Source organism: Ascaphus truei, chromosome 12 (assembly GCF_040206685.1).
Source record: "Ascaphus truei isolate aAscTru1 chromosome 12, aAscTru1.hap1, whole genome shotgun sequence".
In the NCBI taxonomy this organism is placed as follows: domain Eukaryota; kingdom Metazoa; phylum Chordata; class Amphibia; order Anura; family Ascaphidae; genus Ascaphus; species Ascaphus truei.
Window position 1 is genome coordinate 42,323,815 of NC_134494.1, and position 24,540 is coordinate 42,348,354.

A 24,540-nucleotide genomic window follows, 5' to 3' on the forward strand; every position below is an offset into this window, starting at 1 on the left:
TTTGAGTGCCCAGTGTTGGAGAGGGAGGTCCCAATAAATATCGTGGCCGTGTTCCGGATGCTGATGCACTCCCGTATCCGGGCAGAGTACACGTACGCCGAGTCCACTGGGACGGTTTCAGAGTTTGCCACCCAGTGGGTGTCAGGCGGGGGTGCTCTGCTCGGTATCCCCCATTTGAATTTTTTTACAAACTCCCATATTTTAGTGCACATTATTTTAATTTACTGTTGCACTGGATACCGGTTTATGTTATATTTTTGTTAGTCTGGTATTTTTTTCTCACTGCGAGTTACCTGTTGATCTGATTGGTTTTACCAGATTACCAGATTACCAGATTAAATAGTCCTCCTCTCGGGCTGAGATTTAAACCCCAGCTCAATTTAACTGGTGCAATCCTACAAACCAGCCGTGTGAGCTACCCGCTGAACCTAACCACCTTTTACCTACAGTAGAGGCAACTCTTATTCGAACAAAAACCAGTGGCAATTCCCCAAAAAACCCAGGAAACACCCAGGTACATTCTGAATACATGCCTTAAACTTTCCTTAAACTAGCCCCAGCATTTCTGCATTGATTAATGGCCTATCAGATTAACAGCGGGGGTCCCTGGCAATCCCATTCAAACTGAATTGGACTGCCAGGGATCCCTGCTGTGTTAATCCTATGGGTCGTTAGTCAATGCAGAAATGTCTTAAACGTGCCTCAAACTAGCCCAGAACATACCCAGCACATACCCAGCACATACCCAGCACATACCCAGAATGTAACCCGGCTAGTTTACGGCAAATGTTAGAATAAACGTTGCCTCTACTGTAGACACCGCCCCTGTTCTCCTGAAGCCTTTTCACTGAGATACCACGAAATCTCCCCTCCCGTGCTATTTCTACTCCACCTCGCTTGTAAAATGCCACCCAAACCAGCTGTTAATGATAATTTTAAATGATCACAGCAAAACATATGTGACCCTCTAAAAAAGGCCTGCAATGCCCTGCAAAAGGTACTGACCTAAAATTCCCCTTTCCTACTGGTTAAGTTTTGCAGGGCATTGCAGGCTGCCTTGCAGGCCAAGGGGTCGATATAACTCACGAAGCAATTTCTGTGCGCTCATGTGATAAAGGCATCCATTTCTTAATAGAAACAGAGGTACCTTCTTGGCCACGGATACAATTCAATGCTTCCTCAATCCTCATACCTGATGCTTTAGGCAACTTACCAAAAGCAAACAGGATGAAAAAAAAATAAAAGCTAATGCTTTCTGGCTGGCAAGAGTCTGCTCAGCGACGTGGGAGCCTGACTATGTTCCATTTCTGTGCCTGCGCAGATTCTATGGGAGATGCAGTGACAGATGGCTTCATACTGACCTCTGCCGGAAGGAATGGGCTGAGTGATTCCCCTGCCAAGTATTTTACTTGTTATCATGCTGTGCAACAATGCAAAGGAAAGAGGAATAAGAAGTAGGATAAAAGGACCCCAAAGAAGCACTGCATACCCTCACTGTATTAATAATTGATTGGAATAAAAGTTTGTGGCTTTTCTGTTGTGCTGGAAGTGTACATTGCAATATGCTCTCTAGAATAATTAAAGACAAACTGTTCATGGCTTTTGTAGCCAAGCAACAAACCCAGTGTTTGTGCTGTTCAGTTCATGCATTGTCATTCTGCCTCATTCAACATCGGTGTATTAAAATCACCTGTGCCTACTTTGCCAATTTGTGGGGAGATTTAGTCGGAGGAGTTTGGGAACAGTTATCTTTATTTTTACACCCCACTTTTTTTTACAGCATAGGAAGGGATGGGTTGCTCAGGAGCTGATCCCCGTTATTTTCAGCTGCGGGTCCCCTTAGTTTCCCAAGATATATACCAGTGAAGTTACGGGGTGAAAAAATGTCTCCAAGGAAAACAATGGTCACCATATCCTGTGGGTTCCACGCATGGCCGGATTAAAGTCTTTGTAGGCCCTGAGCAATCTCATCGTAGGCCCCCAAGAGAGATCGATAAACAAATATTTGCATTGTAAACAATGTATGGGTCCCATAATATAATCATAGCTCTCTAAAATATATGACTCTGATACTTTGATACTAGGACTATGATATTTTGTCTATAATACTGCTAGTGGTTTTGCCTTATATGTAAGTGGCCGCCTCTAACGATCGAGGAGGCCATGAGTAAGTGGAGAGAAGAAAGTTGGTGAAGACAACTGGAGTACGCGGGAGAGCTTTGTCATGAGGTGTGTGTGTGTGTTACAATCAATGTGCGGATATTGAGACAATCTTCACTTGCACAACTCTCAATTGAGAATGAGCTTTTACAAAAAATTTAAATTGGAATATGCAGCCCGTGATTTGGCTTACACAAAGAGACACCAAGTTAATATTGAATGTACATTTACTTAAGTCAGAGCTAATACTGTATCATTAAACTTAATTCACGTATCCAACACGCTCCATTGTACTGTACTATTGTGTGATGCTGTTATGCTGTTAAATTCTTGATTATTGGTCTTTCCATAATATCTCACTATTTTAGTTAGCGTTACATGCATGTGTATAAATTCTTCAACATTTGTAGATGTATTATTAGAATGAAAAGGTTTTGTAAAGTAATTCAATTAAAGCATTTTATTAGGTTTGGTTTAGCAGTTTTCTTTTCTCATTTTTGAGTCATCTGAGATTTTTTTTGGCCTTAAACTTTTGTGTGGCCCTGGGCACTGTACCCGTTGTGCCCAATGGATAATTCAGGTCCGGTTCGACAGGGTCAATATGAAGCCACAGCGCTTTCTGTTGGACGGGCATTTGCAAAGTTTAAAAAGAAACAGAAATGAAAGCCGATAACTTCAAGTATCCCGGACACCATGGATTTCAGCCTAGATAATATAATTAGTTGTTACGTAGTATAAATATAAATAAAAAGGTGGTTAGATAGCCGGGCTCGCTGGTTGAAGTGACAAACTTAATATTATAATATCAATCTCTGTCATTCTGCCTATATTTGTTAACATAGGTCGAATGAACACATCTTGAACGATGAAACAGTGGTTGAAAACGGTAAAGAATGTGTTAGATCATTGAGTGCTTTCATTTTATTGCATCTCCGATATACTGTATGTTGCCAAACGTGGCTAGAGCTTTACATATAAGGTCTACAGATTACAGGGGGCATAACTTATGAAGCGTATTGGGTTGCAAGACCCTGTGGCACTAGAAGGTTAAAGTAACTTGAATATATATTCCTATGTGAGACTGCAGTCTTCACCACTTCAGTAAAGTACTGTATCATACCAAATTTCTGGAAGGCTCTACATGCACAGGTTTATATATACACAGTATATTGGAGACAGAGAATGGGCTTCTTTAAAACTATACTGTAGGCCCATATTTAGTCCAATTAGCTATTTCATTAGACACCTTCTGGTGCTGGAGGATACTTTATGGCCTGTTCACTTACTGAAGTGTCTTGGCAATTTATATTTTGGCTCTGGAAGGTATCGTGGGACATAGCACCACTTAGCAAACATGGCCCATAGTCTGCGGTATCTTATTTATTTATTTCTAACAGCATTTCTATAGCGCCTTTATCCAGAACGCTGCACTTTAGTTAGTAAAACTTGTTTGGTTGGTGGGCAGGGGACGGAACGTTATGGACCGGGCTATGGGTTAAGAGCATTTAAGAGCTTGCTTGGTTGGTGGACCGGGGTTGGGGTAAGGTCTCAGGATTTAATCTGGTCAGTGGCATGGTGATGGGTCTGACAGTGTGGTGTCAATTGGATCTATGAGGTGGGTCTTTGGAGGGTTTTGGAGAGACTTTAGTAAGGTGTAGGAAGGGGTGAGCGTAGGTGAGATCATGGGCATTGGGGAGGGTGGGGTGAGGGAGGAAAGATTATTTCAAAGCAAAGATCATTTTGGTGACTATAAAATAAAAAAAATAAAACATTTATGGTGTCTGCAGTGATACCTGAACTACGTGTGCTCTTCTGTAGACATGTGCAAAATGGGAGAGTCCTGGGTAAACCAGAACATGTCTGAGCTTTTCCAGCAGAATGCCATGGAAAGCATCACCGACCACCCTGGCACTAAAGGGGTTAACCGAGTAGCCAGAAATAGTCCAGCTGCCAATTAAATAAAGCCACGTTCCATTTGGCAGTCTTTCCATAAGCCTCGCGCTGCTCCAGCCTCCGTAAACTTTGTTCCACTCCCTGGAGTTACCAAGTCGTACTCGCTGAACTTGAGTCTTAACAAAGCAAATAACATCCTTTTCTCTTTCTGTCTCTCCATTGTCTCTGAAGGAACAGTCTTCCAAGCTTTGTACTGCCAGACACAAGGCTTTCAAGCTTTCACACTAGGAAGGAGTGAGCGAACAAAGGGCTGTAGCAAGAGGGTGCTGTGAGCCGGTTGTCTTGGAACAGACGGGAACTGACAAGAACCGTCACGTTTCCAGCAGGGGGGGGGGGGGGGGATTTCATGAGCAGTCAGTCTATTTGCCACCAGTCGCAGGATACAACCAGCTATTGTGAGACGCAGTCTTACATGAGCGCATTTCAGCAGGCGGGCATCATTTTGCATTGTGTTGTGTGTAAGCCCAGGATGCTGTCTCTGGACAAAGTGCATCTAAAGAAAGTAGTTGTTTGTTGCTGTGGTTCAGAATAGCACAATACTAATAGTCACACTCCCTGAACCCCTTCCCTATAGAGACAAAGAAACCTAGAATTGACGGCAGAAAAAAACCACTTAACCCCCCCCCAGTGCCCATTTTAATAGGCCCTTTTTGTTCCTTGGCTTTCATAAATAATTATCTGCAGGATAAGCCTCTATCCCAAGCAAGTTTTAAACACATCTGCTCTGTAATGGTAACCAAACTCCAATATGATTTTAAAAGTATCCTTTTGTTCTCTACAAATGTTAAAGCGCTGATGTGAAATTGGAAATAATTGTGGTTTGATATACATTGTTCCTGAAGCCGAGGCCAAGGTGCAGGGGGATTACGTGCCCTCAAAACAAATAAGTCCCTCTGCGCACTGAGGCAAGGGAAATATCTGATTTATAAAGTATAAAAAGAAGAATATCCGAACTTATAGTTCAGAAAAACCTCGGCGCATTCACAGCAGCATAGCCAAGAGCAGATCTTGGGCAGCAGAATAAATGGTGCCCGGCATGCAAGGACGCCACTACAGGTGCATACAGTCCACAGGGCGTAGCTGGTAGAACAGGAACTGATGTCATTGGCAAGGCTCGACCAATCCCAACGCGTTTCTCACAGCAAATCAGGGGCTGAGACAAAGAATGTCTCTCACATACTATATAGCCTTCCCATTACATTTATTAGCTGGCGGGCCAATCAAACAAATATATATAAATGTATGAAACAGATTATACAAACCAAAAAAAATTCAGTTCAATAAACAACTGGTCGTGACGCAGACTAATAGATATAATAAGTGAATATTCATACATTAGTGCATGAGTGTAATGCAGGATACAATTTATACACATTTGTAAAAATTAAGTTAAATCCAACAACAGTTTAAATAACTATTGTATTCTTAAAGAATGATCTTATAATTAGAAAGATCATACAGTGCAACATGTGAAATAGTGGCATACAGTATATGAAAACATATATGTAAGTGAAATAACTAAAAGATAAATGAAAATGTATTCTTAGAAAAATATTTATATTTGGAATTTGGGTATTTATAGATAATTAATGGCGTGAGTCATATGTCATTAACATACATGAGTATTTATCTATGTTTGACAGATGACTCACACCATTAATATGTTTTCATATATGCCACTATTTCACATTTTGCACTATATGATCTTTCTGATTATAAGATCATTCTTTAAGCATACAATAGTTATTTAAACTGTTTGCATTAACTTAAGTTTTACAAATGTGTGTAAATTGTTTCCTGCATTACACTCATGCACTAATGTATGAATATTCACTTATTATAGCTATTACAGTTTGCGACACGAACAGTTGTTTATTGAAATTGAATTTTGTATGGTGTGTGTCATCTGTCTTATATATATATTTGATTGATTGGCCCGCCAGCTAACAAATGTAATGAGAAGGCTATATAGTATGTGAGAGACATTCTTTGACTCAGGCCCAGCACTGGCCGTGAGAAACGCGTTGGCATTGGTCGAGCCTTGCCAATGACATCAGTTCCTGTTCTACCAGATACGCCCTGTGGACTGTATGCACCTGTAGTGGCGTCCTTGCATGCCGGGCACCATTTATTCTGCTGCCCAAGATCTGCTCTTGGCTGTGATGCTGTGAATGCGCCGATGTTTTCAGAACTGTAAGCTCGGATATTCTTCTTTTTATACTATATAAATCAGATATTTTACTTACCTCTGTGTGCCTGCCTCCCTGGTTTTCGTTACTTGGCTTCAATGTCCTCACTGTGAGCACTATGCTCTTCTTCAAATTCTTTCTTCCATATTGTAAAGGCTCCCCAGTGAGCCGAAATGTTGATTTTTCTAAATAAACTTTTGATATGTTTTTCTTAAAGGTATGGGGGGAATGTTTCTCTTTTTGTTCTTCTACTCTGTTTTTCTTAAAGACCTGGAGTGCCTGTTCTTACTAACTGGTGTTGCCCCCTCTTTGGCGACTACTAGTTCTATTAAAGGGTTGACTGTCTTAAGGGGTTAACTTTGTGGGCTCAATGAGGTACCTCCCCTCCCCACCATGTGATGTGTGATTACAATTTTAGGGTATAGATAGCCCTACCCTTTGTTCTAGATGCTGGTTCTTCAGAGTTCTGGCTGGGGTCCTCACTGTGAACCCTGTAAATAGGTTTGTGTGTATAGTCCTGTGTATTAAGAACTGTCCCATCACCATTTGTTGTTTACAATTAGGAACATTCCCTGTAAGATAGCACCTGTCAGAGGAATGTGGAACTTCAGTTGTGAGAGAGGGCAGTCACTGGTCCAGGTCTAGAAGCGTGGCCCCTACCGCAGCCTGACCGCCACTGTGCTCACTGAGTTACCGACACTGCAGCCGGTATTCATAGATAACCCACCCGTCCCGCAGGTTCTCACCGCATCATATCCTCCCTGCAGGCGGTCCCCATGATATCCTTTATAATGGGCTCTCAAGTTAAGTGCTTCACCAGCATAGGAGTGAGAGCCACCAGGAGATGACGTATCGAAGTATAGTGTTTGCCACAAGTTTTCTGTCAAGTACCAAGTATGTCAATAACTGTGGAGGGTTATTGACTGCTGTCAAATAAAGCACCTTTATGTTTTATAAAAGTTTCTGACGTCTGTCTTTTTCCTATCTGCTTATTCACGGCAAGTCTGCACCTACCCAGCAACGGCATGAGATACCGAGCCCTGCCACTGTGTATAGTTAATCAGATGTGATCTCTTTTAGAGCCGTGTAAGAAGGGTTACACTGGTATTTAAACTACTTTATATATAGCCAGACTGACCTTTGCTTTTTCTTTGGTGTGGCTCAGGGGGATGTAATTGCTGCCTCCGCCTGCGGGGGGGCTCCATTCTTCATGGGACCCGGGTTAAGCCGTAGGCAGTGACCAAAGTTACGCTGGCTTAGCTGTGTGATGTGTCTGCGGCTTACATTTTCACACTCCAAAGATGGATTGCGCCTTAATATTCTTTGTAAATTACAAAGTCATCAGAGGACGAAGCTGTCCTTTCAGTGTAGATGGTAACAGTAAACCGAGAACCCCGGTATATACCGAGACCTGGGCAATTGTACTGTGTACATGGGTCTTTCATCCTCGCTGTCTTACTATGTATCATTGCTCCCAAATGTCTTTCACCCCTTTATTGTTCCTGACTAGAAGTATCTCCCTGCAGCTCCTGCTAGTTGCAACTGATATGTCTTTTACCTCTTTACCTAAATTGAGTCAGGCGCCTTTCACCAAGACACTAAGAGGCATCTTTTCTCTTGCTCTTTTAAGGTCCTCGGAGGATTTGGGGATGGGATTCCGTTATCCAAAGAAAGAAGAAGGAACAGGTGGGATCCGCTCATTTAAATGCAGAGGTACAAAGCATGACTTTCTGTTGAAATAATTGTCTCAGGTCCTTAGACAATTACCATCCATGCTAATTAGCAAAAGATTAATTCATCGAGCTTGGTAAGAGCTAAAAGAGACATCTGTTAACTCAGAACTATTCTTTTTTTTTCCCCCTCAAAAATGTAAATGTTGCTGCAAAAAAGTCAAACGTGCTTCATATTAAATTCCAAAATATGGGCCAGCATGTCAGAACATGAATTACTGGAGAACTGTATTCTGTCTTATCTGTCACTGAAGTTCTCTGAGGAAGACAAAAGGACTGGGCAGTAAGGAAGAAGTCAATTTAAAGGAAATAAATACAGGAAGGAAGTCTCCTTGTACAAGTCATTGTCTCGTATATAAGTCAAAAACAAAATGCTGTTTATTCTATAATTACCGCACGGGCATGGGTGAAAGAATACATCTTTTTTATACGCGTATCATTATCTCCCTAATGTTTAAACCAATTCAAACACTATTTTTGAATTTGTATCTGGTAAAAATAATCTGACATGATAACCCCCAGGAGGCGGCAATGTAGGGCACATCTGGATATTTAGGCCCTGAAATACTAACCTCGGGTAAGCATGTAAGCATTGTGTGGGTCATTCAAATGAATGGTCAATAAGGCTTAGCACAGCTTAGTAAAGGAAGATTGACTAAGTTCTGGTATGGAGTATCATTGCTTGATCTGGCATTAACTAGCATTCAAATCAATGGCAGATAAAGCAGTATCAAGCTCCGGTACTCTGTATCAGAGATTAGTGAATCCCAGCATGAGTGCATAGTCTGACTGGATACTATTACTGACCAATAGAGATGGTTGAGCAAAACCTGAGAACCCTTTCTCCCCTCGTGAGCTTCCACAGTTTGGAATGATCTGAATTGCTGCCCGACCCAATTTTCCATGGCCAGGTTCCGACTCAGGCCGATAGGGAAAGGTCAGAGTGGGAAAGTGTGTCAGGGACCAACTGTGCTAACCAGAAGTGTAGGGGACAGGAGAGAAGAGCTCACTGAGATAGCCAGGAGGACAGGGGAAAAGGGGGGGAGGGAGGGAGGTTGGCTGCTGACAGAACTTGGCAGGTGAAAAAGGGACAGGGTGATTGAGAATGCACCACTGCTGGATGAATCCTCCCCAATGAGCTTCCAGATATTGCTGTTACAGCCTCTCTTCTCCATGTTGCTCCAACACATTTTCCGATTTCATCCTCCCATCTCACTTTTGGTCATAGTCTTTGATATCCTTTGGAATCCAGTCGAGCACCATCTTTGTCCAACGATGGTAATTTCTTCCTGTGATATGGTCCGACTCATTGCTGTTTCTTCTTTGAGTTGTCCGATGCTTCTGAATGATCCTCACATTTAGGGCCCAATCTTATAACCATACGAGAGCACAGGCAGGATACACTGGTGGAACACTCTCTTTTTGAGGTACAGAGGAAGGTTGGCTTGCAAGATTGTCTTGTTTCTTCCAAATGTCCCCATCCCATCTTCATTCTCCTATTGATTTTATTTGAAAGTTTCTCATCCATTAATACTTACCGGCCATGGTAAACATTGTGTCGTTTTTGACTTCTAGTTCTATTTAATTTATTTAGATCTTTATAGAGTTAACATATTTTGTGTACATCACTTTGGTCTTGCTGTGTGTGTGTGTGTGTGTGTGTGTGTGTGTACGTATATATATACACACACACACACACACACACATTATATATATATATATATATATATATATACACACACACATATATATATAATGTATTTTCATTGATGTATATATATATATAATATATATATACAGTATATATATATACATATATACATTATATATAAATATATTATATACTGTATATGTGTGTGCATGTATATATATATGTGTGTGTGTGTGAGTGTGTGTAATGTAAGTATATGTATGGAAATATATATATACACACACACACACACAAATATATAAAACTACTTCTGTGTATGTTCGATTGTGTGTGTACAGATTAAACTATAGAGATAAATATATTTATTGCATCCTTATTACATAAGATGTTACTCAAGACCCCAGTAGAATTTTACGCAATTAATAAATATTTTAATAACATTTATAAAGAGTCTTCATTAGTGGCGTGAGAAAGTTTCACATTAGGTAGTGAGCGAAATGTGTCATTTTTGAATTGCAAAAAAGCCACAGTTGAGTCACAGTGTGCAAGTGATTTGTCAGTCAGAAAGCTAATGTGTAACTGAAATAATGTGCTAATGTGCCAAAGCCTCTCAAATCGCTAGATTCATTTAATGCTGAGACTATAAATAGGGCACACATGCGCCATGCTCACTGCCTAGCGAGATTTCACTGAAAGCTTGCGAAATTGCACAATCTAAGACTCATTTTGCGATATTATCGGCCCTTTGAGGCTTGGTTAAACATTTCACAAAAGTGTCAAATTTGATGGAAATAAACACTTAGATTTTCTGAATGCCCTTTGGACAGTTTCCCCGTTTGTACTCTTCATATATATTAATTAAATAACATTCCACTTTATTTAATACAAACACACACACGCACACATCCAAAAAGAAGACACAAGGCACCGGAATTAAATGGCAAATAATGTAATACAAAACCCACAAATGTGTAGCATAGACTTACAAATAAAACAGTAAAAGTAAGCTGCATGAGCTGCCAGTGAGAGTATGGAGATGTCATCAGATGTGATTCAGCAAGGACCTCGTGCACCGGGTCCCCGACCTAACGACTCGCAGCACTGGGACAATGGACGTTAGACAGCATCAGCATGTGATGACGCGACAACGTGATAACATGTGATAGGCTATGATGAAACCTCAACGCGTTTCGCACATACAACGTGCTTCATCAGGGTCCTCTATATACATGTATGCATATATAAATATATATACTGCATATACATATCATAATCAAATTCCTCTTTTCTGTAATAATTCAAAAACAAAAAACTCATGGATTTTAGGCAAAAGCAAAACCGTGCATCCAGGTGATCCAGTTTGGCCAATGTAAAGCCTGCTTTTCACTCCCTTCCTGTATCATCTGAAAGGCCCAACATATGGCCGACTCGCATCACACGCGGTTAAAGAATATTTTAGACTTCTGTAAACAATCCTCTGCTAATTACTGCCTAAGAAGGATTAAAACCAGCTTTTGTGCTAATAAACATAGAAAGTAGTCTCATTTTCACGATGATCAGCTTGTGTAAAGTGGCGTAATTACCTTTGCTAAATATACAGTAGCAGACGCTATTGTGTTTTTGGGTGTTAAATAAAGCGTAATATTGTTTTGTGTGTCGGATAAAAGAGGTAAATACGCGGCGAGGTACAATTCCCCTTTGCTTGTACTATGATTGTGTTTGGAGAGCAGAGTTATCTGGGACTGAGATTTTCCCTTTGGCTGTGCAATCTTGAGTTTATCAGATGGATCCACCATCCGTAACAGGAACATTTGGATGAATTCTGTAAAAAAAAATATCTAAGCCGAATAAACATTCAAGAACAAACTTTAACGCTGTGTGGGCTGGATGACCGCCAGAGAGGTCAGCAACACGTAGCTCATCCGATTAACCCTCTGGGCAGGGGTGAATTGTACAGTACATACCTGCCGGGCCCGGGTGATTCATTGAAGACCGTCCCTCCTCTGCAGTGTTGCAGCGTCATGATGTCGCGGTGCCATGGCAACGTGTCGTCATATGACGTCGGGTCGCCATGAAAACGCGACGCTGCAGGAGGAGGGCTGCTTCAGGAGAAGGAAAGACCCCCCCCCCCCTCACCATTCATTCTAAGGCTGAGTCCATGCTCCCTGCTTGCTCGCTGAGGCGCGCTGAGGCTCAGGGAAAGCGGGTGCTTTCCCTGGCCTTGCGGTTGCTTACCGCACGCGCCGTCAGCGGGCCTGCAGGGGGCGGACGCGTCACTGGCCGGGGGCGGGGCAGTGACGTCACGGAGCTGGTTCGCCCTCATTGGGCGAACCGCTCACGTGACCGGCCTGTCTCGCCGGCAAGTGGGGGAATTTTAAATTCCCCTAAGACCTGCGCTTCCGGAAGCGCAGGTGAGCCCCTACTAAAGCCGCTCTAATTGCAACTGTAGGGGCTCAGTGCTGAGCGGGAGCACGCGTCAGCACACTTCCGCCAGCAAGCGCCAAACATGGCCAAGGCCTAACACACAGACTTTGGAGTGAGGAGCGGTCCTTGGCCGGTCCAGGGACTCTGCAGCTCCCTCCTCCGGTCGGACGGAAGTTGGAGCCTAGTGCCGACAGGAAGAGGCAGAGTACAGCAGGCGACCAGGGAGCTGGGGAGTCACAGCACCAGCCCTCCCCACTGAGCCACCCACCAATCGCCTGATAGGACAATCCACCCATGCCCCAGAGGGGCCACAGAATCAGGATGCCACCGCCCCCTCCGAAACATCGTTCAGGTGATTGTTCGGAAACGTCTCCCTGCGCGCCAGAACGCGCTCTGCGTTCCATTGGAAAACGAGCAGTAAGAGGCCACGGCACAGCCACTATTCCTCTTGACTTCCAGTGCCCATGATGTAGGGGCTACGTCTTAGGGCACCCAAAGGGTTAAAACAATGGAGGTTTTTTGGCAGCTGAGTTAACGTTTTCTTCTTGTTATATTTTCATTGGATTTTCACCCCCCCCCTTACCTCTGAGGGAAAATAATGCAGATACTGTACAATGGCTGGATGGGTTCCCCTTCTGCCCGTGTCTGCAGGGTTGGTAGTTTTGAAATGAATGTTACACTTCACCGGCTGCCGGCAGATGTGACTTTTCTTTATGCTCTGTGTGCATAATTGGGCATCCGGAAAAAAAAAAAGGTGCATCAGAGATTGTGCCAAGGAACATTGCGTAAGACTGACCGTGTGGTTACACAGCAGTGCTAATGGCCTAAAGGTGCAGTCCCACTTACTGTGTCATGTTATATATACTGGATATATAGATGGAACATTGTTCACAGCACTCCAGGTTTAGAGGGAAAAAAAAGAAGAAGTTTGCTCAATCCATCAAGAGAAAATGATAGAAAATGAGCAAGGTTTTAGGCCACGCAGGGCCCTTTCTCAAGCTCACTCTTTATTTGTATTTTTCTAAACCTCGACAGCTGTGGAAAATTTTACTTCTGTATAGTATCTTGGTCAGCGCAAGTTGATCCCAAACCATCCAGCGTGCACCCACTTATTAAGCTAATTTCATATATAAATATCTTTATTCTTGAGCCATATTGTTGCTATATATATACTGTCGACAGTATATATTCTTGAAGAAAATACCTCAGTGGTCTAATTATCTGCTCCAGACAAAAGGAATGAAAAATAGAGGGTGTTTATTGACCCATGACACACATGAGCGTGGCATTTTTGTCCCCAAAAGGACCTTCCACCCCTGAAGAAGGTCTCTTTGGGGCCCGAAACGTTGGGCTCCTATCTGCTGTGGGTCAATAAATACCCTCTATTTTGCATTCATTTTGTCTTAATATTTCTTTTTTCTAGCACAGACACCCTCTGTAGAATACTTAATACTGAGTGTGCAGCCAGTTCCCAAATGCATTATATATGATATATATGATATATATATATATACACACACACATACTTATCCAGTGACTATACCAGGGGAGTGCAAACTTTCCCTGCTGCGCCCCCTGTCTTCCTTGTCCTGCTCTCGCTTCCCCTCCCCTCATTACCTGGTATCCGCGTCAAATGACGCTGTGGGGTCATGTGACATCATGTGACCCGTGGCATCATTTGACGCGTGTGATGTCACGTCACATGGCCCTGCGGCGTCACTTTGCCACGTTGCACGCGTCACAGCTGGCTGAATCCCGGTAAATGAATAGTTACAGAGGCTTCACGAGATCCCCCGGCATTTCATTTAAATGCCGTGGGGGAGAGCGTGGGGCCTCTGCAACTGCCCGTGCCCCCCCCAGCAAAATCTACCGCCCCCCCAGTTTGCACACCCCTGGACTATAACAATATTGATTAGCCAGTTTAGTTTTCAACCAATGATGATACATACTAAATTATCTCCTGAACGGGGGATTTTCACCACCAGGAACCATAGATCACAAATAATCTACAATAAATGAACATTATTTCGCTGTAAAAGAGATCCCAACAGTGCGTGGCAAAACAATGTGAAGGGTTAACAAACGCTGGTTGCTTTTTATTTATTATTCTGTTGCCGTGGCTATCGACGCAGGAAAACAACGCTTTGAAATAATATTTGTTCTGTGATGTCTGCGGCTGCGAATGCTCTAATAATTGCTTTATAACTCGGCTCACATTACTCTCACCTTGGAGTCATTCCTCAATTAGGTATAAGCCATCATAAAAGCAATACGTTGTGTATAGCTGCTATGTGGTGTTCTTGTTCGGTTCCCCTTTTTTAAAAATCCCCTTATTTTATTAGTATACAATATGAAGGTGTTAGATGGTAAAGTGCTTTCATATTAAGTCCAAATATATAGTGTACCGGTACTGTAGCCTTCTTAGAAACGCCCTTCAAGCTCTCCGGTGCTGGGAGAGTTAAATATGCAATCACTTTTATCCAAGGTCAAAATCAAGTTTCTATTAAAATCCTCCCTTATCTTCCATATGTTCTGTCATCCGATGGATTGATTTGTGCTGCAGCAATGAAATATAGGAGGTACAGATAAGACTGGGAGATCTGTGAGGTGCACTGTACATTAGTGACATTAGTGCACTGAGATACAGGGAATATTATTCCCTCAAGTGTTGTGGCTGTTACTTCTGTAGCTTTGATTTGTGTTGCCACAAAGAGGAATTTTCACAATTGCTTTGCCGCCTTTGATGTGCTGAAAGATTTTAAGGTAGAAGCACAGAAATTGCTACATTCCATCATTATTTGTGTGGCAACTGGTTCCTCTCCATGATGCATTTAACATCAGTTTTGGAGCGGAGAAAGCGTCAGTTTCTTGATGCTAAGGGATCCCCAAAGGCTTTGCACAGCATTAGGAAGTGCAGATATTGGGGGGGAGGGGGGAGTGAGGGAGGGGGAAGGTTTTGTTTGACGTTGATTCCATTAAATAGCACACAATGTGATGTCCACTGAAACTATCCGAACTCTGCGATTCCATCCCAAAAATCCCCAACGAGACAGAGCAAGATATAAAAAAATGCAGCGTTGCCTCACACCATGATTTACCCGTGTCCCCTCACATTGCATCACACCATGATCTACCCATGTCCCCTCACATTGCCTCACACCATGATTTACCCATGTCCCCTCACATTGCCTCACACCATGATTTACCCATGTCCCCTCACATTGCCTCACACCATGATTTACCCATGTCCCCTCACATTGCCTCACACCATGATTTACCCGTGTCCCCTCACATTGCCTCACACCATGATTTACCCATGTCCCCTCACATTGCCTCACACCATGATTTACCCATGTCCCCTCACATTGCATCACACCATGATCTACCCATGTGCCTCACATTGCATCACACCATGATCTACCCATGTCCCCTCACATTGCATCACACCATGATTTACCCATGTCCCCTCACATTGCATCACACCATGATCTACCCATGTGCCTCACATTGCATCACACCATGATCTACCCATGTCCCTCACATTGCATCACACCATGATCTACCCATGTCCCCTCACATTGCCTCACACCATGATTTACCCATGTCCCCTCACATTGCATCACACCATGATCTACCCATGTGCCTCACATTGCATCACACCATGATCTACCCATGTCCCCTCACATTGCATCACACCATGATTTACCCATGTCCCCTCACATTGCATCACACCATGATCTACCCATGTGCCTCACATTGCATCACACCATGATCTACCCATGTCCCTCACATTGCATCACACCATGATCTACCCATGTCCCCTCACATTGCCTCACACCATGATTTACCCATGTCCCCTCACATTGCATCACACCATGATCTACCCATGTGCCTCACATTGCATCACACCATGATCTACCCATGTCCCCTCACATTGCATCACACCATGATTTACCCATGTCCCCTCACATTGCATCACACCATGATCTACCCATGTGCCTCACATTGCATCACACCATGATCTACCCATGTCCCTCACATTGCATCACACCATGATCTACCCATGTCCCCTCACATTGCCTCACACCATGATTTACCCATGTCCCCTCACATTGCATCACACCATGATCTACCCATGTGCCTCACATTGCATCACACCATGATCTACCCATGTCCCCTCACATTGCATCACACCATGATTTACCCATGTCCCCTCACATTGCATCACACCATGATCTACCCATGTGCCTCACATTGCATCACACCATGATCTACCCATGTCCCTCACATTGCATCACACCATGATCTACCCATGTCCCCTCACATTGCCTCACACCATGATTTACCCATGTCCCCTCACATTGCATCACACCATGATCTACCCATGTGCCTCACATTGCATCACACCATGATCTACCCATGTCCCCTCACATTGCATCACACCATGATTTACCCATGTCCCCTCACATTGCATCACACCATGATCTACCCATGTGCCTCACATTGCATCACACCATGATCTACCCATGTCCCTCACATTGCATCACACCATGATCTACCCATGTCCCCTCACATTGCCTCACACCATGATTTACCCATGTCCCCTCACATTGCATCACACCATGATCTACCCATGTGCCTCACATTGCATCACACCATGATCTACCCATGTCCCCTCACATTGCATCACACCATGATCTACCCATGTCCCCTCACATTGCATCACACCATGATTTACCCGTGTCCCCTCACATTGCATCACACCATGATTTACCAGTGTCCCCTCACATGGCAACACACCATGATTTACCCATGTCCCCTCACATTGCCTCACACCATGATTTACCCGTGTCCCCTCACATTGCATCACACCATGATTTACCCGTGTCCCCTCACATTGCATCACACCATGATCTACCCATGTCCCCTCACATTGCATCACACCATGATTTACCCATGTCCCCTCACATTGCATCACACCATGATCTACCCATGTCCCCTCACATTGTATCACACCATGATCTACCCATGTCCCCTCACATTGCATCACACCATGATCTACCCATGTCCCCTCACATTGCATCACACCATGATCTACCCATGTCCCCTCACATTGCATCACACCATGATCTACCCATGTCTCTCACATTGCATCACACCATTATCTACCCGTGTCCCCTCACATTGCATCACACCATGATCAACCCGTGTCCCCTCACATTGCATCACACCATGATTTACCCATGTCCCCTCACATTGCATCACACCATGATCTACCCGTGTCCCCTCACATTGCATCACACCATGATCTACCCATGTCCCCTCACATTGCATCACACCATGATCTATCCATGTCTCCTCACATTGCATCACACCATGATCTACCCATGTCCCCTCACATTGCATCACACCATGATCTACCCATGTCCCCTCACATTGCATCACACCATGATCTACCCATGTCTCCTCACATTGCATCACACCATGATCTACCCATGTCTCCTCACATTGCATCACACCATGATCTATCCATGTCCCCTCACATTGCATCACACCATTATCTACCCATGTCCCCTCACATTGCATCACACCATTATCTACCCATGTCCCCTCACATTGCATCACACCATTATCTACCCATGTCCCCTCACATTGCATCACACCATGCTTTACGTATGATGTACCCTCACTTGCTGGTCCCAAAGTGGTCACGTTTAATTTTGAATAGAAGTTAAGGAGATGTAATTATAATCTCTGCTAAGGAATAAGATCATCATTGAATGTGGACACGGGTTAATGTTACATGTAGGTCATTAACCCTAACAATATTTTATTGGATTATGCACAAATTCCCAACTATAGCAGTATATAATTTTCACCGTTAGTGGAACATTTACTGTGCATTGTACAGTTGTAGTAAGATTCACTGTTTCTAGCACTGGGGAAAGCTGTGGACACGTGACCGCAGCGACCTAAACAACGGAGGATCAATGCTGCAGAGGGTCCTATCTGCAAACATGGACCCCCCAGTAGCACGACCGCGGCAGACACCGTATCCACCACTGCCGACTTCATTTTTCAGATGGAGACATTAGGGGGCTAGTTATGTAAGGTGTGATGAGCGCAGATGGCGTACTCTCTCATGAAAAGCGCCATTAAAGGCAATGGGATTTTTCAAGCAATATCACGTCATCTCTGCTTATCACACCTTACAGACTAAGGGCCTAAATCTAACTACAACTGTGTATTCTGCTTGTACACTCCAGAAAACACACATCTCTCACACACTGTGCCCTTGTTGTGTGATTGTGGCCTTTTTGTGTTATTAGCCACCCTTGAATTCTCCTATTTGTAAACAACATCAGATCACAAGGATGCGAATTGTAATGATTTTAATGTCATTTGAAACCACTTGGTGACAAAAGAGAGAATTTATCAAGTTTTTCCACTGTCAGATCATTTGATTTTGTTTTCGTCTTTGTATTTTAAGCGATGATATTTTTTGGTGTAACAGATCCAAAATACAGCAAATGCAGAGATGCTCAAACTGCTGAGTATCAACGGTCAATGCCCCAACCAGGAAATACCGTGACTTCAAAGAGTGAGACTCCATTGACATCTGGACCACCCAAAAATGAGTGAGCCTGAATGAAAAAACGATCTAGAAGCCCTAAATCTAAGACTAATTTCACAACATTGTTAGCCCTTTAAAGTCTGATGGAATGTTTTGCAAGGAATCCAATTTGGGACTGTTTTTGTACAATTTCACACACCTTTACCATACAATGATCGAGGAGACCAAACCTGTTATAATAACGCACTGTTACATGGACCAGCGATAAATATACTACTGACAGAAAGAAAAATGTTAACTAGCGATGACCTGATGTCTCGTAGGACCCGCGGAAGGAAGGAGATGTGTACAAAATTGTTCCACCTCACAATCATTATCATGAATAGTTCAAGAAATTGTGCAACTTTTTTTAACTTTGCAGATGCTTTTGAGAATGATGTGAGAAATCCCACTAATTATTGACTTTTACATTGTTTGATGTGAAGTACGTGAAATGCAAGTGAATTTTATGTTTATATTTTCTGCCCTTTGGCAGTTTTTGGAGATTTTTTTTTTTTGAATGGAGATGTCCAATTTCTAGTCAGTTTGTGAGACGGTTTGTCACATCTCCAGCCAGCGATGAAGAGCGTTTGGCAATTACTGAAGATCCCCACTAAGGACTGTGACGAGTTCTTTAAGAAAGAAAAAGAAGACAGGATCCCACAGGCAAGTCTGTGATGTAAAACAAGGAGAACCTGCCTGTCAAACAAGTAGAATTAGAAATGTAAAGGATGTTAAATGAGCAACACGGAATTAGAAGGGATTAAATAGATTTCAGGCCAGGAATGACAGAGGGAAAACCAATGTCAGTAGGACATGCCTTTGTCTTTAATGTGTCCTCATACTTCTCAGGGATCCTCCCAACACTAGTTTGTAGAGCTTTAAATAACCTTGCCCGCTTCACACAGCAGGACTGCAATGCACCAGCAGAGAGGGGGTTAAAAAAAAATAGGGGATGAGCAAATTATGTGCATCGCCATCGCCACGAATGTGCATTTCCTCGCAGGTGCGCGGCATATTTGTGACACTTGTCTACCTTCGAATGCATGCAATACCGCCGGCCACCACCATTCACCCAGAAGATCCAGACCTGAGAAGGAGGAAGATGTCCTATTTTACTAGAATATATATTTATATATCCCTCAAACACACCTTCAAATAAATACATGGAAAGACACCTGTGCAACTCTTCTCTCTCTCCCCTTATCTCTCTCTCCCCTTATTGCTCTCCTTATCTCTCTCTCCCCTTATCTATCTATCTTCCCTTATCTCCCACTCTCTCCCTCCCTCTCTCCCTATCTCCATCTCCCTATCTCCATCTCTATCTCCCTATCTCCATCTCTATCTCCATCTCTCTCTCTCCTTATCTCTCTCATTATCTCTCTCTCATTATCTCTCTCTCCTTATCTCTCTCTCTCCCCCTCTCTCCCTCTCTCTCTCTCTCTCTCCCTCCCCTCCCACTCTCTATCCTCTCTTTCTCCCTCCCCCCTGCCCACCTCCTGCTCTCTCACCTGAGCTAATTGAATATGAGGATGGTGACCACTGGTGGAAATATATGTCAGTCAATCGAATTTTGTCTGAAACAGAGCAAAAAAATTTGCGGAGCTATTCCACCTATTTGACATATATTCTCCCATATCTTAAAATAAATGCAAGCATTATTAAAATAAGTTTTTAATATCTAAATCAATGGTGTCCAACCTTTTATTGGTTAAGGAACCCTTTGTGAAATTTTGAGGAACCCCAACCCTCTCTAATAGCGGAGTCGCGCACTACTAAGGAAAAATGTGTTGGGAACATTCAAACCGGAGGACTGCATCATCCAGCCCAGTGGATGCTGTATCGGCCGTGAAGCAGAAGCTGTTGCTGTTTGGAGTGCTATCCGTCCAATTGACCCAGGGTGGTCTGAATGCTTCCCACAAAGACACTTATGTACGTGCAATACTTTGTGTTTTTAAAATATTAAAGCAATATTACACTATTTTTGCTTTTCTCCTTGTATATGTGGATTTTCCCTCCCTTCTTATGGAATACTGCCTGTGATATTACGAAGTACCTGTCTGGATACAATCAGAGTTGGTTACTCCTAACAACCACACTGCCTGATTATCATGTTTAACACGTGAGTGCAAAATCTATAGTCTCCAGTACATTGTAAGGAACCCTGACCATCTCTAATAATGCGTTTGAGATAGGATGCATTGTAAGGAACCCCAACCCTCTCTAATAGCGCGTCTGGGATCAGATGCATTGTAAGGAACCCCAACCCTCTCTAATAGCGCGTCTGGGATCAGATGCATTGTTAGGAACCCCAACCCTCTCTAATAGCGTGTCTGAGATCAGATACATTGTATGGAACCCCAACCCTCTCTAATAGCGTGTCTGGGATCAGATACATTGTAAGGAACTCCAACCCTCTCTAATAGCGCGTCTGAGATCAGATGCATTGTAAGGATCCCCAACCCTCTCTAATAGCGCGTCTGAGATCAGATGCATTGTAAGGAACTCCAACCCTCTCTAATAGCGCGTCTGAGATCAGATGCATTGTAAGGAACTCCAACCCTCTCTAATAACGCGTCTGAGATCCGATACATTGTAAGGATCCCTGACCCTCTCTAACAGCGAGTCTGCGATCAGATGCATTGTAAATTCTTCTATATTTGGTACATTTTTAGAATGACCTGAAAATTACAGGGAACCCTTTAGGGGTGCCTGAGGAACACAAGGGCCGTGGGTTAGGTGCAGTGAGTGCTTGCTTGGTTGGTGGTTATGGGTTAGAATATTATGGCCAGGTTATGGGTTAGGTTGCGATTATACACAAAAACGCCCATGGTGTCGCCCATAGAGAGACCGTGCGGCGCAAAAACAAGTTCCATACCTATGTGAAAACTGCCTATACCAAATGTGACTGTCTCCCCGTTTGCTACTGCAATGCGGGCAACAGTTGAAGCGTTTTGCAAATATGTTTTCTGGTTGCGATGGCCGTGTCACGTTACGCTGTGATGTCGCTATTGTGATGTCACAGATGCGCGCACCCTGCAGTTCGGCTGTATAATCGCAGCCTTAGGTGCATTGAGAGCTTGCTTGGTTCATGGGCAGGGTGGGAACATTATGGTCAGGCTCTGGGTTAGGTGCAGTGAGAGCTTGCTTTGTTGGTGGGTAGGGGTGGGGACATTATGGTCAGGCTCTGGGTTAGGTGCATTGAGAGATTGCATGGTTGGTGGGTAGGGGTGAGAACATTATGGTCAGGTTATGGGTTAGGTGACAGTAATAGGAAAAAAAAACAGTGCGCAGCTAATAACCAATAAACAGTAAATAACCAGTGAACAGTGCACCGTGACTAAAACAAACAATATTGTGGACCTTAAAAGTGGATCTTGTATTAATCGTGAGTCTGCAGCCTTTCTTGGGGGTGGCTCGACACCCCAGGAACTAGACAAAAAACAAAAAGACAAGGCGCACAACGCACATAGTGTAATACGGTAAAAATAGTGACTTTATGGTTAAAAGTAAATATATCTGCGTACATCAAGTATGAATCAACAAGCAGTTGGTATATTGGTTTACCACACCAGAAGATGACACTGTGCAGCACCCTCGAATGGATCTCAGCGTGCAGAGGATCAGGAAGCGTCTTATCTGTCCCTTTGCAGCATCCTCCGTTTGGGGGTAGTGTGGGTAAGTCTCTTGTAAAGAAAGCCCCACAGCACACAGCTCTCTGGATGGTAATGGAGCCGCAAGATTCAGCGTCCGTAGATCTCTGTACCGTTTGCCGCCACTTCCTCACTGTGCGCTCGGCGATGACGTCACGAGTCGCTCCGCAGCTTCCGCGATGCTTCTCGTGGAACGCACAGCGTGCGTGTCAGTTCAGCAGTGCTTGGCAGCGGGAAGGGATACTTGGCAGGCGGCTAATAAACAGTGTCCACGATCACTCAGGATGGGGGGAGAAGAGCATAGACACCTCTCTTCCAACGCGTTTCGTAACACTAGGTTACTTCTTCAGGGAATTGTATGCATAATGAGGGGGCAGGTACACATATATATACCCCACTTCACCCAATCAAAAAATGCTGTGTCTAATTGCCACATCATCAGTTACATGTGTAGCAAATTGCTCTTGGTTCAAGATACCTTGTCTCACAGAACATATTATCAATCAAGTTAATACAACATGTTAAAATTATTTATCTAAAACAGATTTAATTCAAAACACATTTTCGGCGCATGAAAGGCAGAACTTCTGGAAAAGAAAAGCCATAGTTAGATACAAAGCAATGACATATAAAAAAAATTTTCTTGTAAAAATTATTATAAAATAGGAGGGAGAAATAGTGTAATCACAGACACATGACATTTCAGAAACTTAAAGCTAGTACAATGACCAGATATCAATGTCTTCATTTAACCCCTTAGGGCTCAATGAATTCATTTGATAAATCCAAAATGTCTCCTGTTGTGAGAGACTTTTAATCCTGTCACCTCCCCTTCTTTCTTTAGGGACCACTTTTATCCCCTTAAATTGCAATTTCGAGGGGTTTTTATTGTGATAAAGTGCATAGTGACGGGAGAGACTGTGCTTATCATAACCTATTTTAATGTTTCTAATGTGCTCCTGGATTCTAGTTTTCAGGCATCGTTTTGTGCGGCCAATATATTGCAGGCCGCACTCACAATTTATCATATATACCACAAATGTGGAATTACAGTTAATGAAAGTATCAATCACGAAACTCTCACCAGTGGCAAATGACCTAAATGTTTTCCTCTCTGGATGAATAAATTTGCATATGGAACACTTCCCACACTGATAGTTCCCTATAGGTTTATCTCCAAGCCATGTTAAGGGCTTGGCGTGGGTGTGACCCACATCACTAGGGGCTAATATATTTTTTAGATTTTTGGCCCTTCTGTATATAAACTTGGGAACTTTGGTGATTTGGTCATTTAAAATTGGGTCAGTGCATAAAATTGCCCAGTGCCGTTGTACAATCTTTTCAATTTTTTTATTCATTGAATTGTAGGTGGTAATAAAGGGCACTTCAATTAAATTATTCTGGGAATTATTTTCTTCTTTTTTGACTTTTGATATTAACATTAGTTGCCTATCCATATTTCGAACTATATTTAGGTCTCTGGTCAAATTTGCATTAGAGTATCCCCTCTCAAGGAACTTGTCAAAAAGTATTTTAGACTGTGTCTCAAAGTCATCATCTCCACTACAGTTTCGTTTGATACGAATGAATTGGCCTTTGGGAATATTCGCAATCCACGATTTTTTGTGGTTGCTGCTTGCCATTAATAAATTATTGGCATCTATTTCTTTAAAGAATACTTTGGTGGAAACATTCCCATTGTCCAATGCAGTCAAATTCAAATCCAAAAAATTAATACTGAGTGGATTAGACACTAGTGTAAAGATCAAGTTCCTATCGTTGGAATTTAAATATTCCAGGAAGGTACAAATGGAAGAATCATCTCCCTCCCATACGCACAGTATATCGTCGATATAGCGACGCCAGATGATTACTTGTGTGCTGAAGGGGTTGTTGTTCCAGATGTTTTGGTCCTCCCACTGACCCATATACAGGTTTGCGAAGCTGGGTGCGAATCTTGTTCCCATTGCAGTTCCGCAAACCTGTAAGAAAAATTCAGATAAAAACAAAAAATAATTATGGGTCAGTATAAACTCAATTGATTTCAAAATGAATTCAGTGTTGAGATGGTGCAATGTGGTATCTGACTGTAAATAATATTGAATTGCTTGTAGACCTTTATCATGTGGAATGTGGGTGTATAGTGCTTGCACATCACATGAAATCC

At 43.0% G+C, this 24,540-nt stretch overlaps 1 protein-coding gene across 3 annotated transcripts in view; it reads left to right on the forward strand.

The window, feature by feature from the left end:
• Window positions 1-24,540, forward strand: part of LRRC4C (leucine rich repeat containing 4C) — a 624,976-nt gene that overhangs the window by 225,546 nt on the left and 374,890 nt on the right. For 2 of the 3 annotated variants that reach the window (XM_075567543.1, XM_075567545.1), the window contains exon 2: window positions 7,933-8,015. The gene's annotated coding sequence lies outside the window, so the exon portion shown is untranslated. The remainder of the gene's footprint in view (window positions 1-7,932; window positions 8,016-24,540) is intronic. The other variant, XM_075567544.1, reaches the window with a different exon arrangement.